Raw genomic sequence first — 15,940 nt, 5'->3', positions numbered from 1 at the left:
GGAGAGGGTCTGGCACACACTTGATGTTGAGAGGACCGTGATGTTTCATCACCTGAACCAAGGGTTTCCTGATTCATCCTGACTTTGTAGTTCAGTCAGAAAATAGGGAAGTGTGTCAGACTTTTCTCAAGCAAGGTGACTCATTGCATCTGCAACAGAATTGTGTAGTGGTGTTGGGGAGCAGGTGCCAAAGACGTAACAGCTCATTCCATTTAGGGAGATGCCACTTCAGCAGCTTGTCTTTAAAAAAATTAAAGTATTTAAATCCTGCTTTTCCCACTGTGCACTGTGGCTCAAGACAAGCCTTGTTAGGGCAATATTCCTCTGGACATCTGTAGGGGTAGTACATGGTCAACAGTCCAGACTTCTGTTAGACTATCAGGATATAACTCTCTATGCCAATAAAGGTTATATGTATGTATGATATAACTGTCAGTAGAAAGGTTCTGCAGGCTATTATTAGTGATTCTGAGAACTCTCTCCCTGCTCCCTTGATGGGACATGAATTTTGTAAATCCCAGTAGTGTCAAAAAGTTCTGTTTTCAAATCCCAGTAGTGTCAAAAAGTCCTGACTTCATTTTGAAAATGAGATTTTTGCTCTTAACGTGAAATCTCCATTCCAGTCAGAAACAGGTGACACCTCCTCACCTTCTGCTTATAGTCAGGGAGCTTGCAGGGCTTCTTTAGAGTTCAGTGACCCTTCTAGAACCTCACTTAAGTTGTTTACTAGCTAGCCATCCTTATCTTGATGAGGCTCTCTGCCTCTCTTTAGCCATCTCCCTGTTACATCTCATATTTCTCTTCCACTTGTTCTTATTTGTAAATATGTCAGTAGTAAATACTTGTTGGTGCTTCTGGTTTGTTATAGACTTCGTTAGAGGAGAAAGTCCTCATTGGTCCAGCCTCCTTATATCACAGAGAAGGGACTTCCCAGTAGTTCAGGCTGTGTTGTTCCTGTCTAGAAAGGAGGTTCAACAGGTAGAACAAAATCTCCATTTCTTTTTCACATAGCAGGTGAAACTGCACAATAGGGTGTGGCGGTAAGAATTTATGACTCAGCATGTTTGCTTGTTCTTTGTGGGAAGGTGACATTTTTGAGCTGTGCTGTTTTGAAGTTAATCTATTGCTTGGTTTTGTGGTTTTAAAATATCTTCTTCTGGTTAAGTGAAACCTTCTGTCTTGCAGATGTTGCTGGATATGAAGTCTAGTCAAAACCACTAATGATGAATGTTGTGATTTTTTTGGGAAAAAAAGTTACATTTTTGTGGTGAAGGACTGGTATGATAGACTACATCTGTAGTCAACACGTGTGAGGCTTTGGAGGAACACACTGTATCTTTCCTTTGAAGACTGAGCAGGGAGGGAAAAGGTTTATTTTCCAATTTAGTTCCTGAAATGACCTGTGTCTTGCTTGTACATGTCATCTGAATATATCATATTCCACTTTTAGTTGTAGCAGTTACCATCTGGTTGTGTAATCTCCAATTATGCTTGAGGAGTAAACAGCAGTTCTTCACTCTAAAAGAGTCTTTCTAAGTAAACATGATTCCATCAAAAGATTAAAGGGGGTTACCTTTTGAGCAGATGTATGCCATGGCGTATTAGCTGGTCTGAATTTTGCTGCAGTCCTTGTTTGGGGAGTGCAAGAGGGGTGCCTTTGAGAAAGGGGCTTTTGCAGAGCACGTACTTTGCATGCAGAAAGTTTTCTAGGTTCAACATCTAATTTTACAAAAGGATCTTGGGCAGCAGGGATAGGAAGGATCTTTGCAGCCTTGGGGAGCTGACACCAGTTAGGATAAACAGTACTTGATTAGAGATACCCATGATCTGACTAATGTGTTTATCTTGTATCCTAAAGATTTCGTCATGGCTGCTCTTTGTATTTGTTTTGTGGGGTTTTTTCCATTGGTCACTGGGGTTTCTGCAGAACTGAACACCCTTGGGTCATATATAGCAGGTGGTCAGAATAGATGCAGATTTCTTTTATGTGGTGTTTAGCCTCCAAAGAGAAATCTGCCTAGTCTTATCGTTGTCTGGCCTTTCAGCTGTTGCCAAAGACCTGGTGTTTCTAAGCTATTTAATACTAGCAGAAGCTGGGCATTGGGTAGTGGCAATCAGTGATTATTGGCGTGTTGTGGTTTTCTGCTCTGGTTTATTTAACAAAATTTGTATCTTGCCTTTCTGCCCTCATAGGGGCCACCAAGGCAGCAAACAAATTAAAACATACATGATAAAACCACATTTTAAAACATAAACAGTAATTAAAATATTGGTCAGCAGTGTTATGTCTGTGTTGTATATTTCATCTTATTGGATTTTAAACTTAGAAGTCTTGGGCAGTTCATGACGTTGGGAAGGCAAAATATAGGAGTTGTTGCAATATGATTCCTGAATAATAACAGTGAAGCAAAGGCAGTGGTTCACAACTACAGTGGACACTGCTATTGGTGATCATACATTTAATTCTTTTGTGGAGTTGAGAAAGTCTCAAGTGTGTTTCACTGTAGAAGTACTAAGAATATGTGTAAATATTGAGAGTATGGGTTTAAAGTGGCCAGGAACACAGGGAGCCAAAGAGTAGCTCAGTGGTGGTAGTGGGGAGATGGTTCAGTGATAGAGCATCTGCTTGGCATACAAAAGGTCCCAGGTTCCAACCCCAGTATCTGTAGTTAAAAGGGTCAGGCTATAGGTGTTGTGAAAGACTTCTGCCTGAGACCTTGGAGGAGCCTCTTCTAGTCTGACTACTAGACAATACTGACCTTAGGGTCTGATTCAGTATAAAGCAACTTCATGTGCTCAGTGGTCCTTTTCAAAACAGTACTAGATTCAGTATTGTGGGTTGGAGATGCCACATACGTTGGTTGCCATTCAAGTTTTATTTTTGCTATGTGAGAAGTGGGAGGAGGGAACGGCATATGTAAAGGTAGAATAAAAGCAGCAGTATGCAGCTCTCTCAAGTATTGGATGTGTTTTCAGTTTTGCTTATAGAAAATCCAAGGAATTTATGTAGTACAGACTTATAACTTAGATAGCATATAAAAGATGCATTGTGTGTTGCTGATGCAGATTATCTGCCTTATGTTCCAGCTGTGCTGCAAGAAAGGCAGGTTTCAAATAAACAACTTAGGTTTGATTACCTGTATTTGTTTTTTCTTCTGAATTTCCATACATATTCCGAGAGAAGCAGTTCTTGGGCTTTCTTATACTGGTTCTTTGTTGATCTGTTGCTCTGCATTTTAACATAGTTTGGCTTGTTAATTGTGCAAGTTTGCAGACCCCTGATCTAGGTGGGCACCTCCTGTACATGGTTCAGTGGCATCACAAGAAGAAGCTCTTTTTTTATCAGGCAACCAGCTGCCTCCAGTGCCCATTATTGGTGGCTTGTGTGCAGCTGTGGGGTAAACCTGGTGGGGATTTGTAACTTGGTGTTTAGTAAAGCTTAAGCATTCATGGTTAAATATTTTTCCTTAGTGTCAGACTTGTATTGCCAAATTGCATCTTGTTCTCTAGAAAACTTGTCAGGGGCAGCTTGTATAGGAAGTCTTTCAAAATGGTCCTCATTGTGATAACCACTGTGCTGCACCAGGTTTTCAAAATTACAAAATTAAGAGATTGAACTGCAGGTTGGGAAGCCCCTGGTTCAGATTTCACCTCTGCTGTGAACCCATTAAGATGCCTATTATATTGGGTGCAGTGGAACACAGGCAGGATGGTGCTGCTGCAGTTGTCTTGTTTGTGGCTTCCTAGAGGCACCTGGTTGGCCACTGTGTGAACAGACTGCTGGACTTGATGGGCCTTGGCCTGATCCAGCAGGGCCTTTCTTATGTTCTTATGTTCTTAGATGGCTTAGGCAAGCCACTCTTCATCTACAATATGAGGGTAATATCAACCCAATTTACAGGGTGTGTGTATGGATTACACTATGGTAGCATATATGAAACACTTTGAAAACTTGAAAGCCCTATTCAGATGCTAATCAGCATTGTTATTACTGTCATGAAATCAGCTTTAGCTGATGATATTCTAGATGGCCAATAAGAAGTTGTAATATTTCTTACTACTGCTTACAAAAACAGCCAGGATCTAAAGAGCCTTTTAGGCCTAAGTTCTTCAGTTGACATGCATGGATTTTTCTCTCACACACAGCTTTTCCTCCTGCAGTGGAAGTTAAAGGTCCCCGAAGTTTAGGATAGCAGCTTGTTTGGGTGGCAGAGACAGCTGTTTTCATAAGATAGAGGAGTCAAGTTTGGAAAGCCATATGGATTAATCAAAGAACCGCATCGAATTCATTTCTCATCTTGTCTGTTAGCTCCCCAGGAGTGGTTGTTGCTTTGGGCACCCATTGTTCTTTGTCAGATAAGTGAGAGTTTGTGGGCTTTCGTGATTGGTATGGGTGGGAAACTTCAACCCCTGTGAGATAAACTCTACTTGCCGATAAGGACCCAAAAAAACCCCTAGCAGTTGCATTTTTTTTACTCCTTATGTCTGTTGAATGACAAATGATTAATAGTAACTACTCCTTGCTCAGTATCTATGCATCATAGAGCTTTTATTGAAGGAAAGGAAAGGAAACTTCAACTTTGTCCTGGGACAAGGCCAGGAGCAGGTACTGCCAATGGTTCTGTGGGTATGTTTTTTCCATCTTTGCCCAGGACTGCAAATAATTTCATAAAAGTTACTAGCCCACAAAGCAAGAAGCTTCTTTCTCCAAAGAACTGGCTTTGAGGGTACTGGCATTAAAAGTTGAAGCAACACTGAAATGTGTTATGTCCAAAGCTTTATTTAATCAATAGAGGGATACTGGGAGTGTGCTGCAAATGAGGGTCTTAAGTTCACGGGTCACTTTTGGGCAATTTCTAATTGCCAGAGAAGCTATTGGTGACATGTTAAGGGCATGCTTGTCATTCTCTACCATTGGTTTATTGGAAAGGTGTGCTTTCAGTTATCCTGCCATCCTCTTGTTGCTTATTTGTTATAGAAATAGTGCTTTTTTTGTTGCTGGGCACCACCTCTTCTTTGATGGGAATACTTTGAGGAAAAGTAGATGAAAACAAAGGAAAGTTCTCCCAAATAGTTGTCTTGCAGCTACATCTATAGCTTTCAGCAGCAAATAGCAAATGTTCTGTCCTTATAAAGTTTCAGTGACTTTGACATTCTGAATTTGGCTATACTAACATTGTTAGGAAATACTTTGTTGCATATTCTTGACAGTCTTTCTAGTTAGGCCTATTAAAGAGTTTCTGTGACCTCATATAATCTCACTTGATTACTGTTGCTATTTGTAGTTGTTAAAAGCACTATATCCTGCGCCCTGTTTAATTGCTTTCCCTAAGTACCGTAGTTAGTTTTGAAGCTCACAAGTGTATTTTCTGACCAATGTAAAGCTATCATTCACAGCTGTTGATCACTTGTTGCCATTAATGTTTATTATTGACTATAAACCATTACAAAACCTGCATCTCTAATGCAATATTGCAGTGGAAATTACAGTGCAATTAAAAGTTCTGTTATTCTCAAATTCTCAGAAAGAGAACATATGTTTCAAAGTTGCATTATTTTCAGTTCATTCTCTTGCCTTCTGCAGAGTAGTTTAACATCTTATCCTACCTTTCCTATTCTTTATAAAGCTGGTGTAAACACAGAATAGAATTACATTTGCTGGTCGTGAACCGTAATAAATACTTTGCTTTGCATAGAATAGAATGACTAAATAGTTTAAAACTATTGGCTTAACATATGTGGGTATCATTTAAGGTTAATATTATACACAGGGGAAGCAGAAGTGTAAGTAGAACGATAAAGGTAAAAGGTAAAGGTCCCTCGTGCAAGCACCTAATCATTCCTGACCCATGGGGTGACGTCACATCCCAAAGTTTTCTAGGCCGACTTTGTTTGTGGGGTGGTTTGCCAGTGCCTTCCCCAGTCATCGTCCCTTTACCCCCAGCAAGCTGGGTCCTCATTTTACCGACCTCAGAAGAATGGAAGGCTGAGTCAACCTTGAGCCTGCTACCTGAAACCAACTTCTGTTGGGATCTAACTCAGGTCGTGAGCAGAGTTTGGACTGCAGTACTGCAGCTTACCACTCTGCGCCACGGGGCTATAGAACTATAGGAGCTAACAATTTTACACAAGAACAAATGGACATAAACGAGAACATTCAGTGTGCTAGGTCTTTACTGCTGATGTGGAAACCTTCAACGAAGGAACTTCAAAGGGAGAGTCCAATAAGAAATTGCTGTATTAGAATTTATCAATAGGTTTAATTGTATTGAGTAAGGGTAAAATAGATCTGATAGCTTTCTTAGCCACTATAGGTGTTAAACTTCTTAATGTAATTAAGAGATCACCAAATAACAGCTATTGTGAATAGTTGCTATGTTTTATCCTGTATACTTTTGAATATACCCCTGTGCCTCAGTAGCGTGTGGCCTTCAAGTTTAGTTGATCACAGTAGTTCTAGCAGTAATTCAATAGCAAACAATAAACCTGGATGCACCATGAATCATGCTGGTGACCCTGGAGTGTGGCAGAATGTTGAGAACAGCTCAGGAGTGACAGTGGAAACTGGTTATAGCTACTAGTTAAAGGCCTGTTAAGTTTCACATGAAAGGGAGCTGTGCACGGCCCGGTATTTTTTCCAGTCTCACTCCTAACCTCCCTTCTCTGCAAGTGAAAAGCTGTCTGATCCTACCAGCGGGCAAATGTTATAGTGGCATACACAACACTGAGATGGGGGGATTTTGAGCCTAGTATTTTGGGGTGGCCTTTATGAGAGTTTTGATTTTGATGAGAGACCACAAAGGAATACCAGTGTTGCCACAAAGAGGCAGGCAATGACAAACCACCTCTGAATGTCTCTTGCCTTGAAGATCCTACAAAGTTGCTGTAAGTTGGGTGATGGTTTTACTTTCAAGGTTTCTTAATAGGTGTAATACATGATCAGATATAGTTTGATGACACAAATGTTCCAAAGCTGAATTGGAAAATAGGCCATTGTCCAGACTGAGTTCTTACCAACATTAAAGGATTTTTGTACAAATTAGAAAAACAAAGCAAGCGACAGTATTATTGCTTTTTTTAGCTGCGAGAGATCAGCTATTGAAAATATTTCCTTGAGAATCCATCATTGTTACCTGAAGTACAATTTGTGCAGTTCTGCAGGAAGCACGAAGTCTAATATTTGCAGTTAATTAGTCTCAGCATTAATTCTTTAAAAGTGATTTATTACATCACAGATGTCATGTGTCTAGGTAAAATGAGCAAAAGTTATGTTTTAGCTGCGAGTAACATTGTTTTCATTTACAGAGGAATGTTCAACTTGAAGACTATCTTTTGTAGCCATCACAAGAAAAACAGGCTAAGAATTCTGCGTATTTTAGTAATGTGCTTGTATCACAGGGACCATTCTTTGCAAAGCACCCAATCACTTTGGCATTTTGTGTGACCCTTTAATAACTGTTTTTAACTGCACTGGTGGTATTGACCCTCTACTTTCCAAATTCTGCTAGTTCCAACCATTGTCCACCCAGAGACACTTGGTATCTATTCTGTACAACTCTACTGATCTTTCCATCTCCATATTACTGTGTTATACCAATCCCCTACCCAACCCTTATCTCATATCTTGATGCTAACTTGGCTTACCTTCTTCTTGTCTGGCAGCTGTTAGACTGGACTAGGATCTGGGAGATCAAGGTTCAAGTCCCCACTCTGCCAGGCAGGCTTGCTGGGTGACCTGGGGCCTGTTGAACTCCCTTAGCCTAACCTACCTCACAGAGCTGTTGAGAGGATAAAATGTAGAAGGGTGCAAGGTAAGCCAATGTCAGCATTCATGTTGCGGATAATCTCTCTAACCCAGATGTCTCCCATTTCCCTAACCACCTCCTTCAACCTCTGCCTTGTGAGTCCCCATGCATTGTTTTGGGCATCATGTCTTTAATAAGAACTGCTTTCTCTGCCTCTGCTGTGGAACTCTGTCTAACCCTTAGTTTATCTAAGCTTTGTATACATTCCACTTGCCTGTTTTTCCTTCTGAATATTGCAGTCCCGTAGTGGCTTTCTCTGAAGTATCCTCTCTCTTCTTTGACATTTCTGTCTACTTCTTAGACTCTGAAGTCTCTGCCCTTCAACTCTTCCCTGTCCTTTACCCTTAACTTGTTCACCTGCTGACCCAACAAGTGACAGCAAAAAAACTTACAGCAACTCTGTAGGATCTTCAAGGCAAGAGACATTCAGAGGTGGTTTGCCATTGCCTGCCTCTTTGTAGCAATCCTGGCATTCCTTCAAGGTGTCTCATCAAAATTCTGACCAAGGCCGATCCTGCTTAGCTTCCGAGATCTGATGAAATTGGGCTAGCCTGGGCTAGCCAGGTCAGGACAAATTATTTTATAATCAGTGATAAACAAATGTTTAGCTCCTTGTAATTCCCATCTCTGGTTCAGCTCCTCCATGTGATATTACCACATGTGTTCCCATACAGCTGGACGCCCCTATGAGAGAGTTAGCTGATGGCCTTCTACATATTCATCTTCTGTTCCTTCTTTGATCCTTCTCTGCTCTAGAATTGTCATTGCTTTTTCTCTACCCTTTCCATGCCTTATTAATGCCTGCTCTGTTGCCTCAACCTTTATATCCAAGTATATATCCACTATCCGCTTTTATATCCACTATGACCATGCATCCTTAGCTGACCTTGGCCATCCAAAAGCTTTGTCTCTTATATGAATATGCCCATTCTTCTTTGCTGCTCTTAAGTTGCGGAACCCTTACATGATGAAACCTTTATCTTGCTTTACATCCTCCTCAAAGCTCACCTTGTCTTGTTGAGCGCTGGACACATTCCTTGGTCATCATCCCCCCTCCTGAAACTAAACTGAAGTACATGTAACTGAACTAATATTTTCCCCTTTTTTGCTGCATTTTTCTTTTCTTCCCCCCACCCCCAATTGTAAGCTGATTGGAGACCAGTAGTCTTTACATTACCCTTTAAGCGTTATGCGTATAGATTCTCATTGGGAGCCCTGTTCACATGTTACAGTGAAAGCACATCCATTCTGCATGTACGTGTATACATCTGTTTGCAAGAAAGAGCCAGTGCACATCCACTTCACAAATGAAACTGGGGACCAGTACCTGGACAAATATGCAGCTTCAGTCACACATTCACCTGTACACATGTTAATTGTAACATGAGAAATACTCAACACACTTAGAAAGATTGTTTATTCACTGTAACTTGTAAACAGGTCTAAACACATACCAGTAATGACTGTGTTCCCCACTGGTACTAAATATTTTTGGCTTTTACTTTGGTTTTTTCTTTCTTTGCAATCTTGAGAGAGAGTTTTTGTTCTTTAAGATATATCTTTTATCTAGGCAGCACTGAAGTTCCCAGAAAAATCCAGAAGTTACTGAGTTCTGTAAAATGATTATTGCCTACTGGCTTTACCATAGTGTGCCCCGTTTCGTATCAGTTCATCAACTTGAGTTTGGAGGTTGTGCAAAAGCTGTGCAGGGAGTCTGTCCTATATAGTACCACTCAAGTCAATCCTGACTTATTGGGATAGAGCTCTCTAAAAGTCTAATCTATTATTGTTGTTATTATTATTACTGATGTTATTACTGTTATTGTTATTCGAACACTTTCATCATGTCCTGCATGCTTGTCCTTGTGCCAAAGGTTTAGAAGTGTTGCCAATTGAAAATAAAGCCATTAAAGAAAGAAACTCAACATATTGGATTATGTATTGAGTGGTTAATAAAATGCTAGGCCAATAATGTAAACTACAGTGTAAACTTTATTGGCATGTGCTGCATGATACCTTGGCAAATTAGCACTAAGGTAAACTAGGTGAGGACAATTCTTAATCTTATTTACTGCCCAAGTGTTTAGCAACAATAATTTCACTTTCATCTTTTGATCAGATACTTGTGTTAGACTTGTTCAAGAAGTTGAATAGCTATGCAGCTTAAACATTGGAGAGACTAACAGCCGCCCAACATCTATGAGGAATTTAGGAATGGCAAATAAACCAGCATATGCAAGAACAGGTGCAAGTTCATTTCGGTAAGCAATGCAAAGCCATATGGGCTAAAAAAGAGAAACCTGATCACGATTGGCCTTGTGACATGTTTTATAATAGCTTTTTGGATCAGCTGGCTGCAGCTTTCTTTTTTGTACTGGACTTTCAGCCAGTAAGGAATCCTGGTAATCAATTCATGAGAAGCCACCTAACTAAATAAATGAGCTGATTAAAGCTTAAATGAACAAGGTAGTATGGATACTTTAGTTGGCATGGCATTCTATGGATGTTACACTACATACCTGTGCAGTCACTCCTGTCAGTTGATTTTTTTTTTAATCATCGTTTTCAGGGTTAAGATTGTTCTCTTTCCTGGCTCTTCCTCTCATCATATGGTGTTCCAAATGTTCTAATACGGAATCACAGTTGTCTTATATAGTTGACTCCAGCTGCTTTTATCTTGTCAAGGAAGGCACTGGGTCAGTGAGGCTCTGACCCCTGTCCTTGACAAGGAGAGTTTTATGTGCTCTGAACAGCCTGATGCAATGATGCCCCCTGCCCAAATTAGTGAGGAGAGAGAGTTACCACCAGGCAAAAAGCACAAGTTGGCCACTGTGTGAAACAGGAAGCTGGACTAGTCTGATTCAGCAGGGGGGCTCTTAAGTAGAAATATTTGCTGTTGATTATTTTGTTATATCACTTGAGTTTGCCATATCTACTTTGCATATGTTTCTGTTGCAAACCCAAATGCCTTTGAAGTAAATACGATGACATGATTGGGAGGGAGGATAAAAGAGAGGCAAGTGTCCCTAATTTTTGCTAAGGGGGTTATCCTCCTCTTCAGCCCGGAGTTTCAAGTGGCCTGGTAAACATTGCATCCTGTATGTATACAAATTTGTTTCATCCTGCTGTTTCTTTAGGCCAAGCAGCTGTTTGGGGCAGGTTCTTTAGAAAGGCAGTGTAAAAATTCTCTAAATGCATTTTGTATTCTTTCACAAACCTGTGGATTACCAGAGGCAAGACTGGAACACATGTACATGTCCTGAACAATGCCCCCTCATACAAACTGTCTGTGGTCTCAGATTCACTCCAAGTTAAGTGTCAATGGATAACATGAACAGGTTGAAGCTACACAGCTGTAAACAGAGTGTTTCTCTACAGTGGATTAAATCTGCAGTGGTAAGAAATTAGCATAAAATCTTTTTAAAATGACAAACTCAGCAAGGATCCACAAATGCGTTCACCTTGGTGACTGTTCCTCCTTGGTGAATGTCTCTTCACCCGAGTTAAGTGGGTCAAGACAGTGATGGCTAGGCTTGAGTAGGCTCTAAAGTAACTAAAGTTTATTTTATTTGGATTAGAATCTGAAATTCTAAAGATGAAAAGTTTCAAGAAACTAGTCAAGTCTCTTTACAGAAGAATGCTTGTTCAATTATATTTGTTAATCATAGCTAGCAGGGAATCTAGGCTAAGAAAAACAAGGGGGGATCTAGTAGAAAGTAATGATTGGCTACGACTTTTATATGTTTTGAGAGTAAAATGCTTGTGCTCTAGATTAGAGCTTTAGAAAAGTTCATTACTGTTAGTTTCCAAGGCAAGGCTTTGTTCAGATTATTTTGATTATTTAAAGTAAAACAAAATTTAAAATGCAAGATTAAGAATGGTCATTAAATCAGTATTTTGTTTAATGACTCACAGATATGAAACTAGAGCAAAACAAAAATATAAACTTAATTGCTGAAGCAAGAAATGAGACAGCAGTCAGGAAATAAGAAGCACAATTTAGTCACTAAAAGGCTTGATGGATAATGGGTTGACCTCGCTTCACAAATCTGTTTGTAAGAGAGTATTCGGTAAAGCAGGAACAACACTGATGGGAGTCTTCTTTTCCACCACCCACCTGGAGGGCACAAGGGTCAGGCAGGATCATATGAGAGAAAGCCGTCTTTCACACGCCCATCTCAATCTGTTTAGCTGTAAAAGGTAAAGGTAAAGGTCCCCTGTGCAAGCACCGGGTCATTCCTGACCCATGGGGTGACGTCACATCCCGACGTTTCCAAGGCAGACTTTTGTTTGCGGGGTGGTTTGCCAGTGCCTTCCCCAGTCATCTTCCCTTTACCCCCAGCAAGCTGGGTCCTCATTTTACCGACCTCGGAAGGATAGAAGGCTGAGTCAACCTTGAGCCGGCTACCTGAAACCGACTTCCGTCGGGATCGAACTCAGGTCGTGAGCAGAGCTTTTGACTGCAGTACTGCAGCTTAACACTCTGCGCCACGGGGCTCTTCTAGCTGTAAATCAGTGGAACAATGTATGCATTATAGTTGTGAGAGGATAAAAAATAAACCAGTTGCACAACAACATATCAGGCAGAATGTTAATACCAAAAGGTACTTTATAAAGTATATTGTGTTCTAGGGTTGTTCCTAAAAGGTTTGCAGCATGATCCTACTTAGAAGCAAATACTACTAAATTAATGGACTGACTTCTTAATAAAGGTTCCCTTATGAGGTTTGCACCCTAGGGCTGTCCTCTGTGTAAAAGAAATGCAACAGTCTGGAACCACCTATTGAATAAGCTCATATTGGGTACATGTGAAACTGCCTTAGACCAGGTCAAACCGTTGATCTATCTTTAGTATTTTCTGCACTAACTGGAAGCCCCTCTCCAGGATCTCTGGCAGGGAATGTTCTTTCCTAGCACCACCTCTGAGATTCTTGGGAAACACTAGTGACTGAACCTGGAATATTTGGTGTGCAAAACATTACCACTGAGCAGGGCTCTGGTAACTGCTTTGTGTACACCTTTCTGTGACATCTGTTTCCTTTTGATACGTTGTTTTGGGCCCAGGATATGGTTGGAAGGTGTATCATTGATCCTGGTGGTCCCTTTCAATTCTGTGATTCATGATTGCACAGCCTTGCTGAAGCTAAGTGGGTTTGGCTGTGGTCAGTGCATGGATGGGAGACCTCAGTGTCCATGATGGATGAAAAGCAGGATATAAATGTGATAAGTAAATTACTTAATTATCCATCTCTCTAGAATACTTGGCACTGCTCAAGAACTATTTCCCTGTGTTTTCATCTCTCTCACTGGCCATGATGCATAATAAGGGTGGGCTTCAGAGACTAAACAAATCTCACTTTGAGCTGTGTTTATGGGGAGAAAAGTGGGATGTAAATATTTAGGGTCATCCACCCTATCTTATTCTAATGCTGCTTGGGAACTTGACTGTCTGCAGCTTCCTATGTCTCTATTTGGATTTGCTAGCAGTTATTATTTTGAAACAAGGTGTTCTTTTACTGCCTCGTATCCCAGTGTTTGCTTGAGGCTTTTATTCTGTTGTATAAGTGTGCTGTTTACAATCAGTTGCATACACCACTCGCTCCAGACCAGCAGGGCCAATTCTAGCCACCACCTTAAACTGCTTAGGACAGGTTGCCATCAGTGGTAGTAATTACTGGCAGTACAATTCTTCAAAACCAATATTTTTGCTTTCCAGCGTTTTAAGCCTAGTATCAATTTATGGGTTTAATTGGATGCTCTTGCTGACCATGCTTTAACTATGTGTCAGTTGTGTTTTTATTGTGCTTTACAGGTGACAAATATTTCAATAAATGTTAGGGGCCAGATGAGTTGTCTCTGAGGGCTTCATTTGGGCCTACAGCTGTGTATCCTGACTGGCATTCACAGAGCACCAGCTATGAAACAAGAGTGCCTCGGCACATTGTGCCGCAGGCCCAATCAAGATAGGGTTCTCGTGGCTTTTTTAAATTGCTTCAAAATGGCGGCAGTGTCCATGGATCGAACCCATAGATGTCATCACGTCTACTGGGCCCTTTGTAAAATAGTATTGCTGTGTTAGCTAAGTGACTCTTTGCTAGTTCCTGCTTTTACTTTGGGTGTACCACAGTATACTGACATTTTTGGGACTTGCAGTTTCCTAGTTTTTTCCTCGATTAAGCCCTGCTGAATTTGATACATTCCAAGTATTGTGGATTCTTTTATAGGACAGTGCGTATGTGTTCAAGGGGAAAACAACTACAAATATAGCACATTGTGCTAAACCTGGGCCTTCCCAGTGTTGGCTTGTATTTCCAGCCTTGGACATCTCTCCAAATGAATTATGACTAACTCTGCATATTCTGAGAGGATAATAGAACCCTCTGAAAGTGCCTCATGTTCTGTTGAGAACTTTGTTTAACAAACTTCATGATAAGTGCCCTGCCGCCCTGCTGACTGCAGTTGAATTATTCTGTCTAGGAATTAGTCAGGAAAGGCAGCTTGGCAGGGTCTTCCTTACAGAAGAGAGACGGGCTGAGATTATCTCTGATATCTGGCACATCCAGATGAATTGGGGCATCAACAACGTGATTCTGGCTGGGCTTTAAGCATCAATGGGTTGCTTATATTGATTTGGTTCTGAAAACTATATTTTCAGTTTGACCCTATGGTGGCTACTCTTGCCATTCCAGGGGCAGATAACAACATATTTCCATCTTTGTTCCGAAGTGCTTGCCAGGGTCTGACAGTCTTTCCTATAGTATGGTAAGACCTCTTCACCTTTGCAGAGGGAAACCTCCAGCCTTTTTAAAAAACAAATGGGGTTGGTTGCATAGGACAGTGGAGAAAGGCTTTAGCCTAGTGGGAAAATATCTTGCCGCTTATTCATATCTTTCCTCACTCAGCCAATGCAACTTGATTCAGAGTGGATGAGACTGGATTTTAAAGTCAGATTTTTATTTTTTGTAAGTTGTTTTAAATTTCCCTTACATACTATTTATGTCTGAATTGAATACAAATGTATTAATGTCTAGGCTCAGTCTGTTAGACATACCTGGATGAAGCTGATTATCCTAGACCTGTTTGAATTGGACTGTTATACCACTTTTGGGGATTGAAGCTGTCCCGATCAACCTGTGTCAGAGAAGTAAAAGGAATGTGATTCCGATTCTGCTGGACCTCTCATTAGCTTTTGATACAATCATTTAGAGGCCACCTGTCTATGATAGTAATTACTGTGCTTATGGTTGTGGTTCTCCCATTAGTGGGTAAGTTCTTAATGCTGAGGGACCTCTTCAATCAAACAGCATTTATAATGCAGGATGCCAGAACGTTTCATCCTGTCCCCTGCGATATTCTATACATTGAAATCATTGGTAGAGATTGCCTGTTGATTTGGAGTGAATTGTCATGAATAGGTAGATAGCACTGCTGTGTCTGTTTCATCTAATCAAAGTACCTTGTCAACATTCATGGGCAGCATCAATTTGAAATTATCATAACAAAAGGACAAGAAGGCACTTCTGACCCCTTGGGTACTGAATCTGCCCTCAACCTGGCCTACAAATCAGAATGGATGAGAGAGATTTTGTCAGCAAAAAATGTTGCAAAAATATCATAGCTGGGGGCCAAATTATCTTGGCCCCAGGGTCAGATTTAGTTGTTATCAAGTCACGAATCACTTTGAACCATTCAGCTGGATGAGAGTCTGCTGATGCAATGGTGGCAGAGAAGAAAGTCTCCTTTGTTGGCGTCACTGCCACCTCATAGGCCTACAAATGGGCTTTATAATATGCTTTGTCTGATTCATCCCAAGTCTTCCACCATCTCTCTAGTCATCTTCCAGTCCTCTTCATGTCGTCCAGCTTCCATGCTCACAGAGCATGGAAGAGGATGCCAAGGAGCAATGTTTACAGCCCCAGTCAGCCCATGATTCCATGCATATAACTTTTTAAAATAAAAATGTGAATTCTCAGGTCATTACAAATATGACAGAGTTATAAATTGTGTTTATTATATTGTATATACTATGGGTGGCTAGATTCTGTCAACCAAACTTCATGGAAGAGCATAGTTCTGCACAGTAACTGCCAACCCTTGATTCTGAATAGTTCTGGGCTATTAGTATTCAAACAAAT

The 15,940-nt window shown here is 40.7% G+C and overlaps 1 protein-coding gene across 1 annotated transcript in view; it reads left to right on the top strand.

Annotated features, from left to right (window-relative positions):
- The window catches only part of GARRE1 (granule associated Rac and RHOG effector 1), a 71,015-nt gene that overhangs the window by 15,639 nt on the left and 39,436 nt on the right, over positions 1-15,940 (top strand). The gene's annotated exons all lie outside the window — the stretch shown is intronic.

Source organism: Euleptes europaea, chromosome 17, assembly GCF_029931775.1.
Source record: "Euleptes europaea isolate rEulEur1 chromosome 17, rEulEur1.hap1, whole genome shotgun sequence".
Lineage (NCBI taxonomy): Eukaryota > Metazoa > Chordata > Lepidosauria > Squamata > Sphaerodactylidae > Euleptes > Euleptes europaea.
This window is presented reverse-complemented; position numbering and strand designations above follow the sequence as displayed.